Source organism: Onychomys torridus, chromosome 3 (assembly GCF_903995425.1).
Source record: "Onychomys torridus chromosome 3, mOncTor1.1, whole genome shotgun sequence".
Lineage (NCBI taxonomy): Eukaryota > Metazoa > Chordata > Mammalia > Rodentia > Cricetidae > Onychomys > Onychomys torridus.
The window spans coordinates 129,086,744-129,104,063 of NC_050445.1; the positions used below are offsets into that span (position 1 = coordinate 129,086,744).

General features: G+C 36.8%; 1 pseudogene; it reads left to right on the forward strand.

Annotated features, from left to right (window-relative positions):
- Positions 1-3,889: 3,889 nt before the first annotated feature.
- On the forward strand, positions 3,890-4,623 carry LOC118580187 (annotated as a pseudogene).
- The last annotated feature ends 12,697 nt before the right edge of the window (positions 4,624-17,320 follow it).

Consider the following 17,320-nt stretch of genomic DNA (forward strand, 5'->3'; position numbering starts at 1 on the left):
TGAATCATCCATTTCTTTTTCCATTTTTGTATATAATCTTTGTTTCCGTGCCCTTTATGCTGCATTAAATTTTAGAAGGCCAGAGGCAATAATTTTATTCTATGAACAATATTACTGTTGTTTATTGTGGTTGAATTAGAACTTACTGATGAGTCCTTTTTTATTCACCTGATGTGTTTCTATGCATAAGAGTCCCTAAAGAGTCTACCTAGAAACTCCAAAATCTAACAAAACTTTTCAGCAACTTGTAGGACACAAAGTTAACAACACTGTAGCCTTCCTTTACGCTAACAACACACAGATTTAGAGAGAAACCAAGGAAACAAATCGATCCTCAGCAGCCTCAAAACTTGCTTTAGTGCTGGAGGTGGTTTAGCATGTAAAAGAATGGGTTTCTTTTGCAAATAACTTAGATTCCATTCCATGCACATACTAATTCACAACTATTTATACCTCTATTCTCATAAAACCCTACACCTAGATAAAGAGGTATGGGTAATTAATGATTGCTGAGAGACAGAAAATAAGTCTTTCCCAAAGATGAGCCCCATAATTTGTTTCCAGTACTAAGTGCTGAGTCTTAAAAATAAATGCATATGAGTAGCATTAAATAAATGGACTCAATGGGTATATTTATATTCTCTCTCTCTCTCTCTCTCTCTCTCTCTCTCTCTCTCTCTCTCTCTCACACACACACACACACACACACACACACACACACACACTTCTGAACTCTTTGGGCATCAGTTGCACACATGGTTTAAGTACATGCAGGCAAACACTCATACACATGAAATTAAAATAAATTTTAAAATCTTAAAAAGTAAATTTTCTTAGAATATACACAGTCAAATAGCAAAGGATATGTATGTTACTTTTCCATAGCTCTGTTAAATCACCATGGCAACAAAAGTAATACTTTATTGGAGCTGCTGGTTACAGAGGTTTAGAATCCATGATGATATATCAAAGCCATGGCAGCAGGAGAAGGAAACAAAACACAAACTCAAATAAGCCCAACCCATGAACATACTTCCTCCAGCAAGACCATACCTCTTAAGCTTCCCCAAACAATGTTATCTACTGAGCACCAAGCTCTCAAATATCTGAGCCTATGGAGGACATTCTCATTCAAACCAGAGTGAGCTCTTGTATGAAAACCTTAAGATTCTGAATTCTACCATTTTAGAATTTAAAATACTAGAAAATGGAAATAAATACCTCTTACACTCATGAATTGGACACACACAACACACACACACAAACACACACACACACACACACACATATTCCAGGAAGTGATGTTTCTGTCTGAATGAATAGAGTTTCCACTCCAATATGGTACCCACTTTGATCCCAAACATCATTAGAACTGGAACAGGAGAGTCAGAGTTACTGCCCATTTCATAGGACTGATAGAAATGGCAAATTGACTTTGAACAAATATTTTCATTAAACATATAGTGTGGGGGTGAGTTCTATCTTTGAAATCATGTAGGAAAAGATAGTTAATACTGCATTCCTAGAAAAATGGTATTTCATGGAGGCCTAAGAAGACGCCCACTTTAACAACTTTTGCTTCCTAAACTGCTAGTTGACTTCCCATCTCAATGATTCTGAAAAAGACAGGTATCACAGGTCTCAGCCTCTGCCTAGGTGGTACACCAGTTGTACTTTCACAGCCTCTGGATCATCTTATCATCAATGTTCTCATCTGGCATTCTCACTAAGGACTAGGACTAGACCATCATCACCTTTTCTGGTAAGATGTAGTCAATTCTCTACTTCCAGGGTAGCTCTTGAAGGCTTAGGTTATGGTCCTCATAACAAATTTCCAGGAAGGCTGGTGACAAATATCCACTAGGGTGCTCTCCTCATCTTTTCCACATCATTGCATATCTAAGAATTAATATCCTAAAGAAGACAGTGGTAGCCAAAATTTCATATCTTTTCATTAAATTTCTGTTGTGTGTGAATGTGTGTGAATGATGTGCATTTGGGAGACTGTGTCGTGTCACACAACAGAGGTCAGAAGACAACTGTGTGGCACCCACTCTTTCCCTCTACTCTTATGTGGCATGTGGACATCAAAGTCCGATCATCAGACATGTGCAACAGGCAGGTTTGCACGCTGAGCCTTCTCACAGGCTCCAGATGTCATCAAATCAAAGGGATTTACTATGAATAATCCTTTACCTCTCTCTTTTTACATAGTGTGATTTTCTGTGCTTTTATTTTACTTTACATATTTTCTAGGATGTATTTCTGTGTGGCATTAGGAAGCAGAATGCTGAGATTACAGATAGTCAGGGCATGGGTTTTTATCACTACTTTCTGACCAGTTACTCAGTTTCCAAGGGTTGTAGCAACAAATTTCAAAAAAAGAGTATGATTTAAAATGGTATCAGTGGGTGCAAATTTTAAGAAGACTGGATGCTATAACTCTAAAATCAGTTTCCATAAACCGACATCCCACCAAAGTTTTGAGAATTCTGCCCTTTGTCTTTTCCATCTTGTCAAGACTGCAGCTTCTGGAAATAATGTGGAGGAAAGAGTGTTGGGGTGCCTATCAGCCTCCCTGACCCTTCCTACCAAAACCTTTATGTGTAAAGGTTGTCAGCAATTGCAGACTCCAATAGCTCAGCTTATAGATTTTGTGATTCTGTAGCACACTGTAGAATATAGACAGTGTATGTATGTCTAAGACATCTGAATCCACACAGGCTTTTAATTCATGAAGTGGAAATTACATAATATTGTTATCATGGTAAATGATGCCATGCTATATGGAATGTTCAGATAATAAAAGACTTTTCAGCACATACTATGACACCAAAGAATTCCACATAGCTCTGCACCAAGACAGAGACTGTGAGGTGCTGTTATTTCTGTCAGCTGCAACTATATCGAAGAACTGCATTGGATTGTTCACACTGCTCAGCCCTGTATTCAGAGAAGCATACACAGATGTCTAGTACTATCAACATTACAGCAAGTGTCCAGCATAGGCAGACAAGATAAACAGAGAATGGACTAGCGTCCTGATCTACTTACCTGACACTGTATTTAAAAGGAAAGAGCTCATAGAAAAACTTGTTGATGGCCGAATAACCTTACAATGAAAAATATCTCTCTCTTAGAATATAGAAAACATTTTATGTATGTATATATTTATAAATGTCCAACACATGGAATTCTTCATACTTTGACTTGTATGTCATACACATACAATGAAGATATGCAATAGGATATTTATTAGTAATATATTATGCAAATGAAAATTTATATTTATACTTTCATCTTGCCTTAGAGAAGGCCATTAAAGTTCAATTGTAAAGGACAAGAATTTATACTTCTTTTGTTTTGCTCATTCTTATAGAAGTTCATGTGTTTATTCTCCTTCAAACTAGCTTTAATGTCTGATGTTGATAAGGCAAAGCCTTGAACTCTAATAGTACTGGGTCAGACATTAAGTTCTACTCTGGAATAGTCTGGAAGAAGCCAAACAGGTTGCCTGTTCTCCTCCCAATTGTAGACCGGAACACCCACCTTCATAAACATTGGGTCTATGGTGCTGTCTTGAATGCCTGGGTCTTACAGATTGTGTGTGTCTCCATTTATACAGATATATCCTTTCACAATGTGTCCATCTGCCTCAGCTATAGGCAGCACATTGCATCAACTTTATTACAAATACAGGAGACATTCTATTTCATTTCAGGTTTTAAGAGTGGACTTTTCCATCCCCTTGGTGCTTTTCACAGAATTGTACCAACCACAGAATTTGCATAATACTCACTAGGGAGGACCTCTCCTTGTAAGTCCAACACAAAAGCTAGCTGTTCTTTCTCCCTTGGCTACTCAAGACTCTTCATATCAAGTTCTCAGAATGAAGTGCCCTGCTCAGCTCCTGGGGCTGCTTGTGTTCTTGATTCCTGGTGAGGACAGAAACAAAGATGAAGGATTTCATCTTTGTGGAGGGGTTGGGGATTTCTGGGGCCTTGTTGATGCAGGTGTATGTGGTGTCCTTGTGTGAAACTGCCAGTCTTATTCTCCAGGAATGGGCTTGTTAGGTTTAGAGACTGAAGGGAGGTGAACCTGTGCTCTTGTGGCAACTCTGACAAGTATGAAAGCAGAAAGTAGAGGTGATTTCTAGAGAGTCTCTGTGCTCTCTCTACATAGGTATTTTGTATAGAATACTTTTAGAATATAAATGAACACAATAAGTAGGAATTAAATAATCTTTTAAAAATATAATATTTTTTCATAACCTTTCATTTCTCTTATTTTAGGAGCCAGTGGGGATATTGTGGTGACCCAGGCTGCAAACTCCATACCTATTACTTCTGGAGAGTCAATTTCCATCTCCTGCAGGTCTAGTAAGAGTCTCCTACATAGTAATGGTGTCATTTTCTTGAATTGGTACCTGCAAAGGCCAGGCCAGTCTCCGAAAGTTCTGATCTATTGGGGGTCCAACCGTTTTACTGGAGTCCCAGACAGGTTCAGTGCCATGGTTCAGGAACAGATTTTACACTGAAAATCAGTAGAGTAGAGGCTGAGGATTTGGGTGTTTACTACAGTCAGCAACTTTTAGAGTTTCCTCCCACAGTGATACAGACCTGAACACAAACCTATCTGTGGGAGACTGACTTCCCCATTTCTGCCTTCACTATTGATTTTAGTATAGATAGAATAATTTACTTCATTTGCTAAAAAAACAAAGCAAAACAAATAACAAGAAAGAATGAAAATTAACAGCCTCCATTTCTCCTATTACTCAGCTTCCTGACCTGTTGCCTCACAGACCTTAAAATTTTATCTTGGAGTGACCTTTTTTTTCCTTAGTTTTTCAAGACAGCGTTTCTCTGTGTAGCTTTGCACCTTTCCTGGAACTCACTTGGTAGCCCAGACTGGCCTTGAACTCAGAGATCTGCCTGGCTCTGCTTCCTGAGTGCTGGGACTAAAGGCATGCACCACCACCGCCCGGCTCAGAGTGACCTCTTTCTTTGACTGACCCACACAACATAGAACACCCAGACACTGATTAATTTTGCTTATATCTTGCCCCTTATTTGCATTTTAACCTTCTGTGAGAATCTGATAGTTGGATTTCTATGTCAAAAGACCCCTTTATTGTTAGGATATAATTGAGTCCAAAATTGGTATTGCAGTTTACCATGTGCAAATGATGGCCTGGGCTTAGCACAGGCAGGTTTCTGTCTGTTAGGAATGGCACTGCTTCCATTATCTCCCCTCAGTGTTCAATTACTTTAGGCGTAGACAATATAGTTCCTGGTTTACCCAAACAGTCTGTGAAAGATCAAAGTCCCATGTTATCTGCAAGGATGCTTTGGCCTGTAACCAAAAACCCACTGCTGCCTGCCCCCAATAAAAGGGGCAAAGCTTTTCTCTGAGGCAGTCATGCAAAGAGCTGCGCTGGGAAATAAACAAACCAAAATCCACTTTCGAGGCTTTCCCCTATCACCTCTCTCTATTTTCAATCATTTTTACTTGGTATATACACATGAATACAAGTGCCCAAGGAAGATCGACGTGTCTGTGTCAGAACTGCTGGTGTGAAAGGTACAGTTTTGAAATGCCTAATATGAGATCTGGGAACCAAATTTGGGTCCCCTCCAAGAACAGATACTGTTCTTGACTGCTAAGTCTTCTATCCTTTTAACTGATGTGAGTTAAGGGAAGGTTGTTGAGTCTAGCTAGCTACTTAGGGCTGGTGGGTCCCACGATATCATTCAAAAACCTCTAGTAATACTTGGGAAAACTCATACTCATTGACTAAGTAAAGAATGTCAACAGAACTGTTTGTACGCAGATTCACTTCTGCTCATGCAGTTGCTACAAGCTGAGGAAAAGGAGGAGCAACAAGTGGAAGACCAACTTGGGAAAGAAATGAAGCAAAAGCTGCAGGAGATGAACATTTTCAATAGCCACCTAAGGAACATATCGAAATAGACAGTAAACAGCAATCCCAGAAGCAGAATCCCAAGATGAAAAGTGACCATAGTCACAGAGAGAAAGAAAAAATAGAAAAGAAAATACCAGGCCGAAGAGCAGCTCAGGAATACATAAAACACAGCTCTCACCAGGCAGTGGTGGTACACGCCTTTAATCCTAGCACTCCAGGGGCAGAGCCAGGTGGATCTCTGTAAGTTTGAGGCCAGCCTGGGCTAGAGTGAGTTCTAGGAAAGGTGCAAAGCTACACAGAGAAACCCTGTCTTGAAAAACCAAAACCAAAACCAAAACCAAAACCAACCAAACAAAAACATAGCTCTCATCTTAAAGGTAATAAGAGAATTTTCCTTTTTGCTGTTGTTTGTTTGTTTTCTGGAGCATTTTGGGTGAACATACCCCAGAAACACAGATTTAATTTAACCCAAATTCCATGTTACAATGTTCCATTAGATGAATTTTTTTAGTTTTACAGCGCAAAGCAAGTCGTACATAAACACAAGTTTAAAACACATAGATACTTCAGAGAGGCAGGTATAGTGAGATAGGCAAAAATTTTTGTAGGCTCAGTATGCAATCTGAGCTTGTACATTGGAGGAAGTTAGTCATGAGCTAAGTTAACAGACACCACATTTGTTTTTAATATATATTTATCACAAGATGTTAATTCAGAGGGTGCAAAAAATAATTTTTCAGGGAACTAAAGTTAGACCAAGATAAGAACATCAGGCTCTGGACTTGCAGCAATCAGATCTCACTACCAGATTACAGTTCTAATCAGTCCTTGCAAGTGCAGTTTTTCCCTCCAAGAAATTTTTGTTCATACTTTTTTTTCAACATCTGGAATACATACATGACAGTTTGATGGCATTATTTTTACCGTATTTAGGTGAAAAATATAGCACCAGTGTTTTCTTTTGACTTCCTTTTTGGCAATATGTATTTTCTTGTCAAAGTAAAAATCATGGAAGCACCCTAACCTAGGGAACTTTCCAAAGATCAAGCTGCTGTTTCTATAACAGACATATTATATGCCTTAGCTTGGTGTAGTAGCTGTGGTACAGACTCTGGTCTGCTATTTTTATATCTTGGTAAGCATAGTGATTGAAATAAAACAGAAATAAAAAAGGAAGGTCATGACTGTTCCTAGGTATGATAGAGAAAAAGTTTATAGTAGATAAAAGGGAGAGCATAGGCAGAGACAAAGACATCTGGAAGTGTCCAGAATGAAAAGGACCAGAATGATCTGGGTCATTTGAAGAGAGTAGGGAAGGAGAAAGGGAACAGGAGCTCATGGTCAAAATAGGCAAGAGACTGTCCAAGAGACTGGCATAGTCAAAATTGCTGAGTTATATAGAGGCCAGAAGAACTGTACAATGAGAAGTCCTTGACCTGGACTGGAGAACATTATAATAGGCAAAGTTAAGAAATTTGAAACTTTTAGGCCCATGATGCTTGTAGTTCATGTAGGGGGTACCCAAGTCCATGAGAAAGGGGAGAGATTCAATCCTTAAGAACACATTGAAAGATCATCCATTATGATCAAATGGGCTTCATCCCAGAGATGCAAGAATTGTTCAACATATGAAAATCTGTCAATGTAATCCACCATATAAACAAATTGAAATATATGTATATATATATATATACATATATATATATATATGTATATATATACATATATATATATATGTATATATATATATAGCCACATGATCATCTTATTGCATGCTGAAAAAGTCTTTGAAAAAATTCAACACCCCTTCCTGATAAAAGTCTTGGAGAGATCATGGATACAAGGAACATATCTAAACATAATAAAAAAATATACAGCAAGCCAACAGCTAATAACAAATTACATGGAGAGAAACACAAAGCAAGTCCACTAAAATCAGGCAAAAGACAAGGCTGTCCACTCTCTCCGGTATACTACTTGAAGTTCTATCTAAAGCAGCAAGACAGCAATCAAGGGGATATAAATTGGGAAGTAAGATGTGAAAGTATCATTATTCAAAGATGATATGATAATATGCATAAGTGACCCCCAACGTTCTACCATGAACTCCTACTTCAAACAAATATCTTTAGTAAAGTGACTGGATGCAATATCAAAATAATTATTAGCCTTCCTATATAAAAATGATAAATGGCCTGAAAAAGAAATCAGGAAAATAACACCCTTCACAACAGCCCCAAATAATATAAACTATCTCGAGGTAACTCTAATCAAACAAGTGAAAGATGTACATAACAAAAACTTCAGGTCTTTGAAGAAAGAAATTAGAGAAGATACCAGAAGATGGTAAGATTGCCCAAGCTCATGGATCAGTAGAACTAACAGTAAAAAATGGCCATCTTACTTAGAGCAACCTACAGATTCAATTGAATTCCCACCCAAATTCAAACACAAATCTTTATAGACCTTGAAAGAAAAATACTCAAGATCATATGGAAAAACAAAAAAATTCAGGTTAGCTAAAACAATCCTGTACAATAAAGGAATTTCTAGAGGTAACACCATCACTGATTTTAAGCTTTACTACAGAGCTATAGTAACATTAACAATATGGTATTGGCATACAAGTAGACATATGTAATAGGGTTTCTGTATCCCAATAGTAGGTTCCTCTGCCAATGCAATAAGCCATATCAAGCTGAATTTAAAAAGTAAAAGATCAGGTTTATTGTGAGCAAAGCAACCTCCAGATGAGTCCTCCAGCCCTCAGAGATTGAGGTGGCAGAGGGAGCAGGAAAAAGTCACATTGTCAAACAAAAGCAGGGTGCTTATGTACCCTGTAAGCCAGGGTTGATGATGTGTCTGCCACAAGCTGGGTTTGTGCTCCATTATATTCCTGGTGGGGAGGGGCCACCAAGGAACTTGACTTTTGGCAGATTTTTCTTTGTTGGAAATTCTCTGAGAGGGTGGGGCTTCGAGAAGTGATCTGAGGGTCCATCAATGGAATCAAATCCAAGATCTGGATGTAAATCCACACACATGTGGACAACTGATTTTGACAAAAAAATCCCAAATTATACAAAGGAAAAAAGAAAGAATCTTCAACAAATAGTGCTGGCATAACAGGATGTCCACATATAGAAGAATGCAAGTAGATCCAATCTATTAGCTTGTACAAAATTAAAATCCAAGTGGATCAAAGACCTCAATATAAATCCAGTTAAACTGAGCCTGATAGAAGAAAAAGTGGGAAAAAGCCTTGGATGCATTGGCACAAAAGACATCTTCCTAAATATAACACCAGTATCAAAGACACTAAGATTGATAATAAATGATACCTCATGAAACTGAAACACTTCTGTAAGGCAAAGGACACTCTCTATATAACAAAACAGTAGCCTACAGAATGGGAAAAGATCCTCACCAAGAAACTACAAGAAACTACATATCAAAAAAGCCAAAATATCCTATTAAAAATGGGGTAGAGATCTAAACAGAATTTTCAACAAAAGAATCTCAAACAGATGAGAGACACTTAAAGAGTTGTTCAACATCCTTACCCATTAGGGAGATGCAAATCAAAATGACTGAGTTCCTACCTTATAACAGTCAGAAAGGCTAAGATCAAAAACACTAATGACAGCTTATGTTGGGAAAGATGTGGAACAAGGACACTCCTCCACAGCTGGTAGGGATGCAAACTTGTGCAGCCACCTTGGAAATCAATATGGAGGTTTCTCAAAAGATTGAGAATCAATCTACCTCAAGACCTATCTTGGACATATACCCAAAGTATGCTCCATGATACCACCAGTACACTTGCTCAACTATGTTATGGCAGTATTATTTGTAATAGCCAGAACCTGGAGACAACCTAGATGTCCATCAACCGAAGATTAGTTAAAGAAAATGTGTCACATTTACACAATGGAGTATTATTCAGCTGTTTAAAAAATGACATCAGGAAATTTGAAGGCAAATAGATGCAACTAGAACACAAACTATTCTGAGTGTGGTAATCCAGAATGAAAAACATGGCATATACTCACTCATAAGTGGATATTAGCTATAAAATAAAGGATAACCATGCTACAATCCACAGCCCCAGAGAGGTTATGTAACAAGGAGGGCCCAAATGTATAGAGCAGAGATCATTTTATCATGATTGAGAAGCACTTTTAAATCTATTCTTAGAAGACAAGCACAGAAAATTTAAAATCTTGAGATTATGACTCTGATAATTATAGTCAATGCTTCCCAGAGCTAGATTAATTGTTTATCAAAACTCCATTGATTAATGTTAAAACTCTGAACTTCTGAAATCTTAATATAGAGCATAGAGAAGGAAATAAATCTAAAGCATGTTTTACATTTTTATATACCTTAAATCAATTGCTTAGACCTTTGTAACTGGCATGACTTTAAACTTTTTCTTTCTACCCAGCCATAAGACACAAATGGTGGAATACTGAGAGCAGCCATTGTGGAAATAAAAATAAAAAGCTAGTAAAGCATTACTTTGAAACCTGTGTTGTGAGTTTATGTCTTTTTAGAGTCTGGTAGCAAAGGCCAAATGTGTTCACAGTTTGAGTAGCAGGCAAGGCATGGGACAATTTTTACCCAGTGGTTAGTGTTACCAATGTTCAAGTGGAGTCATTGGGTCCTATCTATATTATTTGGAGACCATAGTGTTCCCAATATGAGTGGGGCATTTGTTTCGATAATGGGAAGCTTAAACATTTTCAGCACCATATTTAGCAGATCTATGAAGAATTTGAAGACCATATATTAAGGATACTTAATTTACTTACTTGATTTAAGCTTAACTTAAAAAAAACCCACATTAAATTGTATTTTGTAATCATCTTTAATAGGTTGTAATAAATTAGTATCTTATGTAAGATTAGGGTTTTACAGATATATCAGTGTTGAGTTTGCGCCTTAAAATATTCAGGTGAAGATTGAGTTGAATTGTTTTTAGTATTAAAATTGAATATCACAGTTTTTTTTTAATGATTGAGCTTGTCCAAATAGCTAAAGCTTAACAAAGTGAGCAAAGACATAGAAGCTAGACAAATATTAGTTTGAACCCGAGAAGACCTTAGGAATTTATAAACTTTATTTATAAAATATAACTTATTTATCAAGCATATGTTACTTTTTATATAAATGTGGTATAAGTTTGGTATTGAAATGTTAGCAACACATAAGTAGTGAAGTATTAATCTCTAAGTCAACTTTTATTAATCTAAGTTAATTAACCTTAATATATTACCATCATACAAAATCCATACTAATCCAAAATATTTTAGAGACCTTTTGATTCCTTAATCTAAAAAGAGATACAAAGATAAGCAGAGGGCTCAATAGGTCTGAGAAGTTTTAGAACTGTTGCTTTAGACCAGGTGGTGATTTTACGATAGTGAATTCCAAGACATGCTCTCTTTAACTTTAGTAAACATGACTGCCAGTCACATGGTTACTTCTACCTGCCACAAGTTGCTGTTTAAAAAATGCTATCCTAGTAGATCTGTTTTAAACAAGAGTTGAATCCAAGTTACATATAAAGAATATTCTAAATCAGAGTTGAATCATATATTTATATATATAAAACATTACATCGCAGGAAGAACAAATTATCTCTGTATAAGATTTAATCATTTAATCAAAAGCCTGTGGTATAAAAATTAAAACAAATTTTGTTCCAGGTTTTACATATTTGTAACCATACCCAACGAAATTACAAATCCTAAGATAAAGTTTATAGCAGAGTTTTAAGGGTTTTTTTTTTTTTCAGTTTTGAGAGAGTATAATGCAGAGAGTAGAGATAGAGATTTTTAAGAATGGGAAGTAGAACCTTAGGAATAAGCGACTTTTGGCAGTGTAGAACAAAGCAAGTCTAGATATAAGAGATTTGTGGATCATTATTTTGTGAAATGGAAGTCCTTATAATGTGTGAGAATTTGGAAATCAAGTGTCTTGGTTTTTGAAAGTGATCTGTACTGAGGCAAAGTTGTTTGAGTTCAAGTAGGAGAGAGAGGGGATCCAAAAATAGAATTCTGATGAAGGGAATTTCTATTAGCTCCAAATAGAAACTGAGAGAGGAGCGTAGGTGGCCCAAATGCAGGCTCAAGGAAGCTTCAGGTGAAAATTTAAAGGGAGCAGGGTTGCAAAGCATCATAGAGACCAAAACATTGTAGAGAAGCAGCAGGAGCAAGGAAAGGGTCAAAGGTGATAGGCAGGATCACAGGTGGAGAGAGAACTGTGAGACAGCAGGCTGAACTATAGTTCAGAGCAGAAAGAGAGTACAGAGACAAGGGGACTCACAGCGCCAATTGGGAAGAAGCAAGGAAAAGGGTCACATGCTGCCACAGAGGGGACTTACCACATAGTACAAATGAGGGCATTTCTAAGAGTTTAAAAATATATGGAAGGAATAATTAAATGATTAGTTTTCTAACAACTTGCCACAAGCTAAACTCATTTGAGAGGAGGGAACCTCAAGAAAATGCCTCTATAATATATGGCTGAATATAAATATCCTGTAGGGGATGTCTAATAAATACATTATATTTTTTATAGGGCATTTGCTTAATTAGTGGTTGATGGGAGTGGTCCCAGCCCGATTTTGTTGGTGTAATCTCTAGGTTACTGATCATGGGTGCTATAAGAAAGCAGTCTGAGCAAACTATGAGGTGTAAGAAAGCAAGCAAAATTCTTCCATGGACTTTGCATCAGCTCCAGTTACATAATATAGGCTATAGGTATGTGCTTCTTGGGGCTCCCATAACAAAGCACCACAAAAACTATTGGCCCAAATGAACTGAAACTTATTTCTCATAAATCTGGATGCTGGAAGTCTGAAACTGATATCTCAGTGCATCTGTGACCAACATCATTTTCTTTGTCAGCTGCTTTAAAGAAATTCCTAGAAAACATCAATCATGGTGACAGAGTGCAATCGCACATTGAAGCATAGTTTGTGGTATTGTAATATGCTAAGGAATCTAATCTGCACTGTGTTGAGGGGTTTTGAATGCTTCACATGTGGACCAGGTGAGAGTCAGATGTTCTCACATGAAGGGAGAAACAAAGCAAACTCAAACAACAACAAAAGAACAACATACTTATCACAATAGAACACATTACTTATACAAATAGAAAAACAAATGATATATAGAGATTTTTTTTTTCCGAAACAGGGTTTCTCTGTGCAGCTTTGTGCCTTTCCTCGATCTCGCTCTGTAGACCAGGCTGGTCTCAAACTCACAAAGATCTGCCTGGATCTGCCACCCGAGTGCTGAGATTAAAGGCATGTGCCACCAATGCCCAGCCACATAGAGAATTTTTATAAATAGCACTAAAAGAAGGAAATAAAATTATTCCTTATGGTTTGAACAATAAGAACAGAAAATTTCATTTATATCTCCCTATTCATCATTGTTTTATAACACACTTTCTAGGTATTAGGATTATATTTTTCATGCAATCACAAATAATGACTTTTTCAATGTTTTATCATAAATGTGTTTTGAAAATACAGTCAGCCACAAATGCATTCATGTCATGTGAAAGTATACAAATGAAATACTTTAATCCAGAATGAAAACCAATTGTTCAGGGTTGATTTGATCAGTGCAGTCAAGAAAAATTATCAGAAAAAAATTTTCAAAGTTGCAAAGATCTTTATGATGGGAATAGATACAGCATGAATTCTTTTTATACTATTATGTGAGCTGCTTACTCATTTAATTTGTTGTTTGAAGTTTCATTGTACATATTCATTATATGTATTATATAAGAGCTGTACATTATACATTTTATATATAAACCTCCACATTCATATAAACATGCTTTCTATATATTCATTTATAAACATATTTTGGGCATTTACATAAGTATACTTTATACTAATTAAAATTGCACTTAGTAAAGTTGAGTAAGAGTCAAAATAGTAAGTTCAAGGGTGATTTAAATACTATTGTTTCATATCTTCTACTGTTGCAGTGCATTAAAAACTCTACAAGCATTGACTTCTGTGATCTCAACTCATCTCTCTGATCGAAAATTATGTGTCACTCAGAAAATCCTTTAGGATCTCTAGAGTTGGTTGGGCATCTATAGAAACAATTAGGGTAAATCTCAAAAGAGATGAAAGAGGCAATTTAATAATCCACATTCACTATCAATTTCAACTAAATATTCAGGGAGGAGGGCAAATTATTTAAAAATTGGAGAAGTATATAAGTAGGGAAATATTTTCTTTTAAAAAATCATCTGCTTTGCTAGCTATGGGAGGTGGAAGGAGGAAGATCATTAGTCAGATGACAGCCTAAGGCATCTCATGAAAAAAACAAAACAAATAAGACACTTAGGTCAGAAAATTTTCATATATTTGTTTTCTAATATTTTTAAGTATTTTAACCATTTTATCTGAGTCATCAGCACAAAACAAAATTTATTTATTTTCACTATCAAGTTATTAAACGTAGATTTTTAAATAGAACCTTTTTTATTTTTTTTTTTAAATTTTTTATTCCAGGTCCCACTTGTTTCAATATATTTTGCATTGGGGTTTAATTATTCAATATTAACCAAGTTACATAACTATTGCTTGTATGAGCTGTTGTCATGATTGCCATCCAGTAATTATCCTTTTAAGTCATATGAAATTGAGGGAATTGTCATGTGCTATTCAGTTCAAAATGACCATCATTCAGTTCAAAATGACCAACATGGGTTGAAGTATCAAAGAACTATATTTTCTCACCATTTGGTGAGGGTACAGTGGCAGAATCTGCTGAGTAGCTCTGACCCACAATCATGGTCCCTAGTCACCACTTCTAAATATAGACCTAGGGGGCTGGGTCATATGAAGAATTGATTACCCCAAACTATTAAAAGTTTGAATCTATTTTTGTTCACATAAATGGAGTCCTCTGTGAAATTGGAAACCTTTGTTGTGGCTACAGAACACAGTGGCCTATGAGGGAGACAGATTCTCATTTAAAGCTAGAAAGGAACTAAGAGCTTGGCGTTGGTGGCACAAGCCCTTAATCCCAGCACTTGTTAGGCAGAGCCAAGAGGATCTCTGTGAGTTCGAGGACAGTCTGGTTTACAGAGCGAGATCCAGAACAGGCACCAAAATTACTCAGAGAAACTCTATCTCGAGAAACCAAAAGGAAAAAAGAAAGGACGAAACTAAGAGAATTTCATTGTCGTTAGAATTTGAATCTGATTTGGAAGAATTTTCCTAAGACTCAATAAAGAGTAAACATGAAACTCCTCTTGTCCATTCTTTCCTACGCTTCTAAAAGCATCCTCTTAAAAAGACTTTCTTACTAAGTGGATTTAAGAGTCATGTGATAACTCTGGGTGGATGCTGTGTCTTTGGGGAGGAAAGTTTTTAAATTAATTTACATATCCACTTCTCAGTTCATCATGGAAGTATGCCAGTGCAGGAACTCCAGCAAGGCGGAAATTGGGAGGCAAGAGTTGAAGCAGAGACCATGGAGAAATGCTGCTCACTAGTTTATTTCCCATGACTTGCTTCGCCTGCTTTCTTTTCTTTTTCTTTTTTTTTAAGAGTTAAAAGCCCAGAGATAGAGCAGGTAGCCAAGAGCTAAGACTACCTTATCTTACCATTCACTGCTGTCCTTCCTCTGAAAGAGAGACCTTCTTCCTATGTCCTGTCATTTTATTGCCTTTCTGATCTGCCTTCTCATTGGCTGTAAACCCAAACACATGGCTTCCTCATCACTACCTGTCTATATAGAACTCCAGGTCTCTATGGTTGGTACTGAGATTAAAGTTAGCCTGCTTTCTTATATCACCCATGACTGCTACCGAGGAGCAGCACTGTTCACATTGGGCTGGGTCTTTCCGTCTCTATCATTAATCAAGCCAAAACCCCCCACAGATCTGTCTAGAAGCCAATATGATGGATGTATTTCTCAACTGAAGCTCCCTCTTCGCTAATGCCCATAGCTTGTACAAAGCTGACAAAACAAAACAAACAAACAAACAAAAACAAAACAAAACAAAATGAAACAAAAATGAACCAAGACAAAGGCTTTCATCAGACTGTAATAACAGGTTACTTTTCGTTCTATATTCTTTTTCTGAGGTATAACACATTCCCTTTTCTCTTGTCTTAGCACATAGCTATTGTCTCTCTATCTGTGAGAAAGGGACTCATTTTTTTTTAATTAATAGATGTGCTTGTGTCTCTCACTCTCTATGTAAGCACAAATGCATGCAGGTTCCCAAAGAGTACAGAATGGTGTAAAAGGTTCCCTGGAACTATACTTTTTTGCAATAGTGTGCAGCTCTGCACATGTATTAGCTACTGAACTATTAGAATTTGTAATAAATTAATTGCTGTCCTGCAGTGTATATGGAGTGCCTGCACAGCACTCTTCATAACTGCTGGTGGAAAGAAATGCAAGATATATTGGTATTTAACTGAAATGGGGTAAACTAGCATTTTGATACTCAGACTTTTGTGTGCCACTTTTCAGACCCATGGACTTCTTAAGGTTAACATTCTACCCTCTGGAAGACAAATGTCTTACTAAGACCTCAAATATTTGCAGTATGCTCTTCACTAATTCTAATTAGCACTATCATGTTAAATGGTATGAGGCTTTATAAAAAGTTCACATGATAAAATAATAAAATGAATTCAGACTCTACTGTGAGAAACAACAAAGGACACAATATAACCTCTGAACAAGACAGAAGATCTGACTTGCTGTTTCCTAGGGATGACTATAACTGAAGAAAGAACTGAATTATTTCGTATTCAGCTCTCAACACAGTATGTGGAGGAGCATTTACAGATGTCTATTAACTATCAATACTGCATCAAGTGGCCAGCAGAGGGAGACATAATATCAGATATTATATATAAGAAAACAGCTAAGTTTAGTTAAGAATTTAATTAAAAATATTGTTTTACATCGAATATCCTCCTATGAGTAAGTACATACCATGTTTGTCCATTTGAGTCCGGGTTACCTCAATCAGGATGATTTTTTCTAGATCCATCCATTTGCCTGCAAACCTCATGATGTCATTGTTTTTCTCTGCTGAGTAGTACTCCATTGTGTATATGTATCATATTTTCTTTATCCATTTTTTAGTTGAAGGGCATCTAGGTTGTTTCCAGGTTCTGGCTATTAAAAACAATGCTGATATGAACATAGCTGAGCAAATGCCCTTGTGGTGTGATTGAGCATTCCTTGGGTATATGCCCAAGAGTGCTGTAGCTGGGTCTTGGGGGAGATGGATTCCCAATTTTCTAAGGAAGCGCCATATTGATTTCCAAAGTGGCTGTACAAGCTTGCACTTGCACCAGCACTGGAGGAGAGTTCCCCTTGCTCCACATCCTCT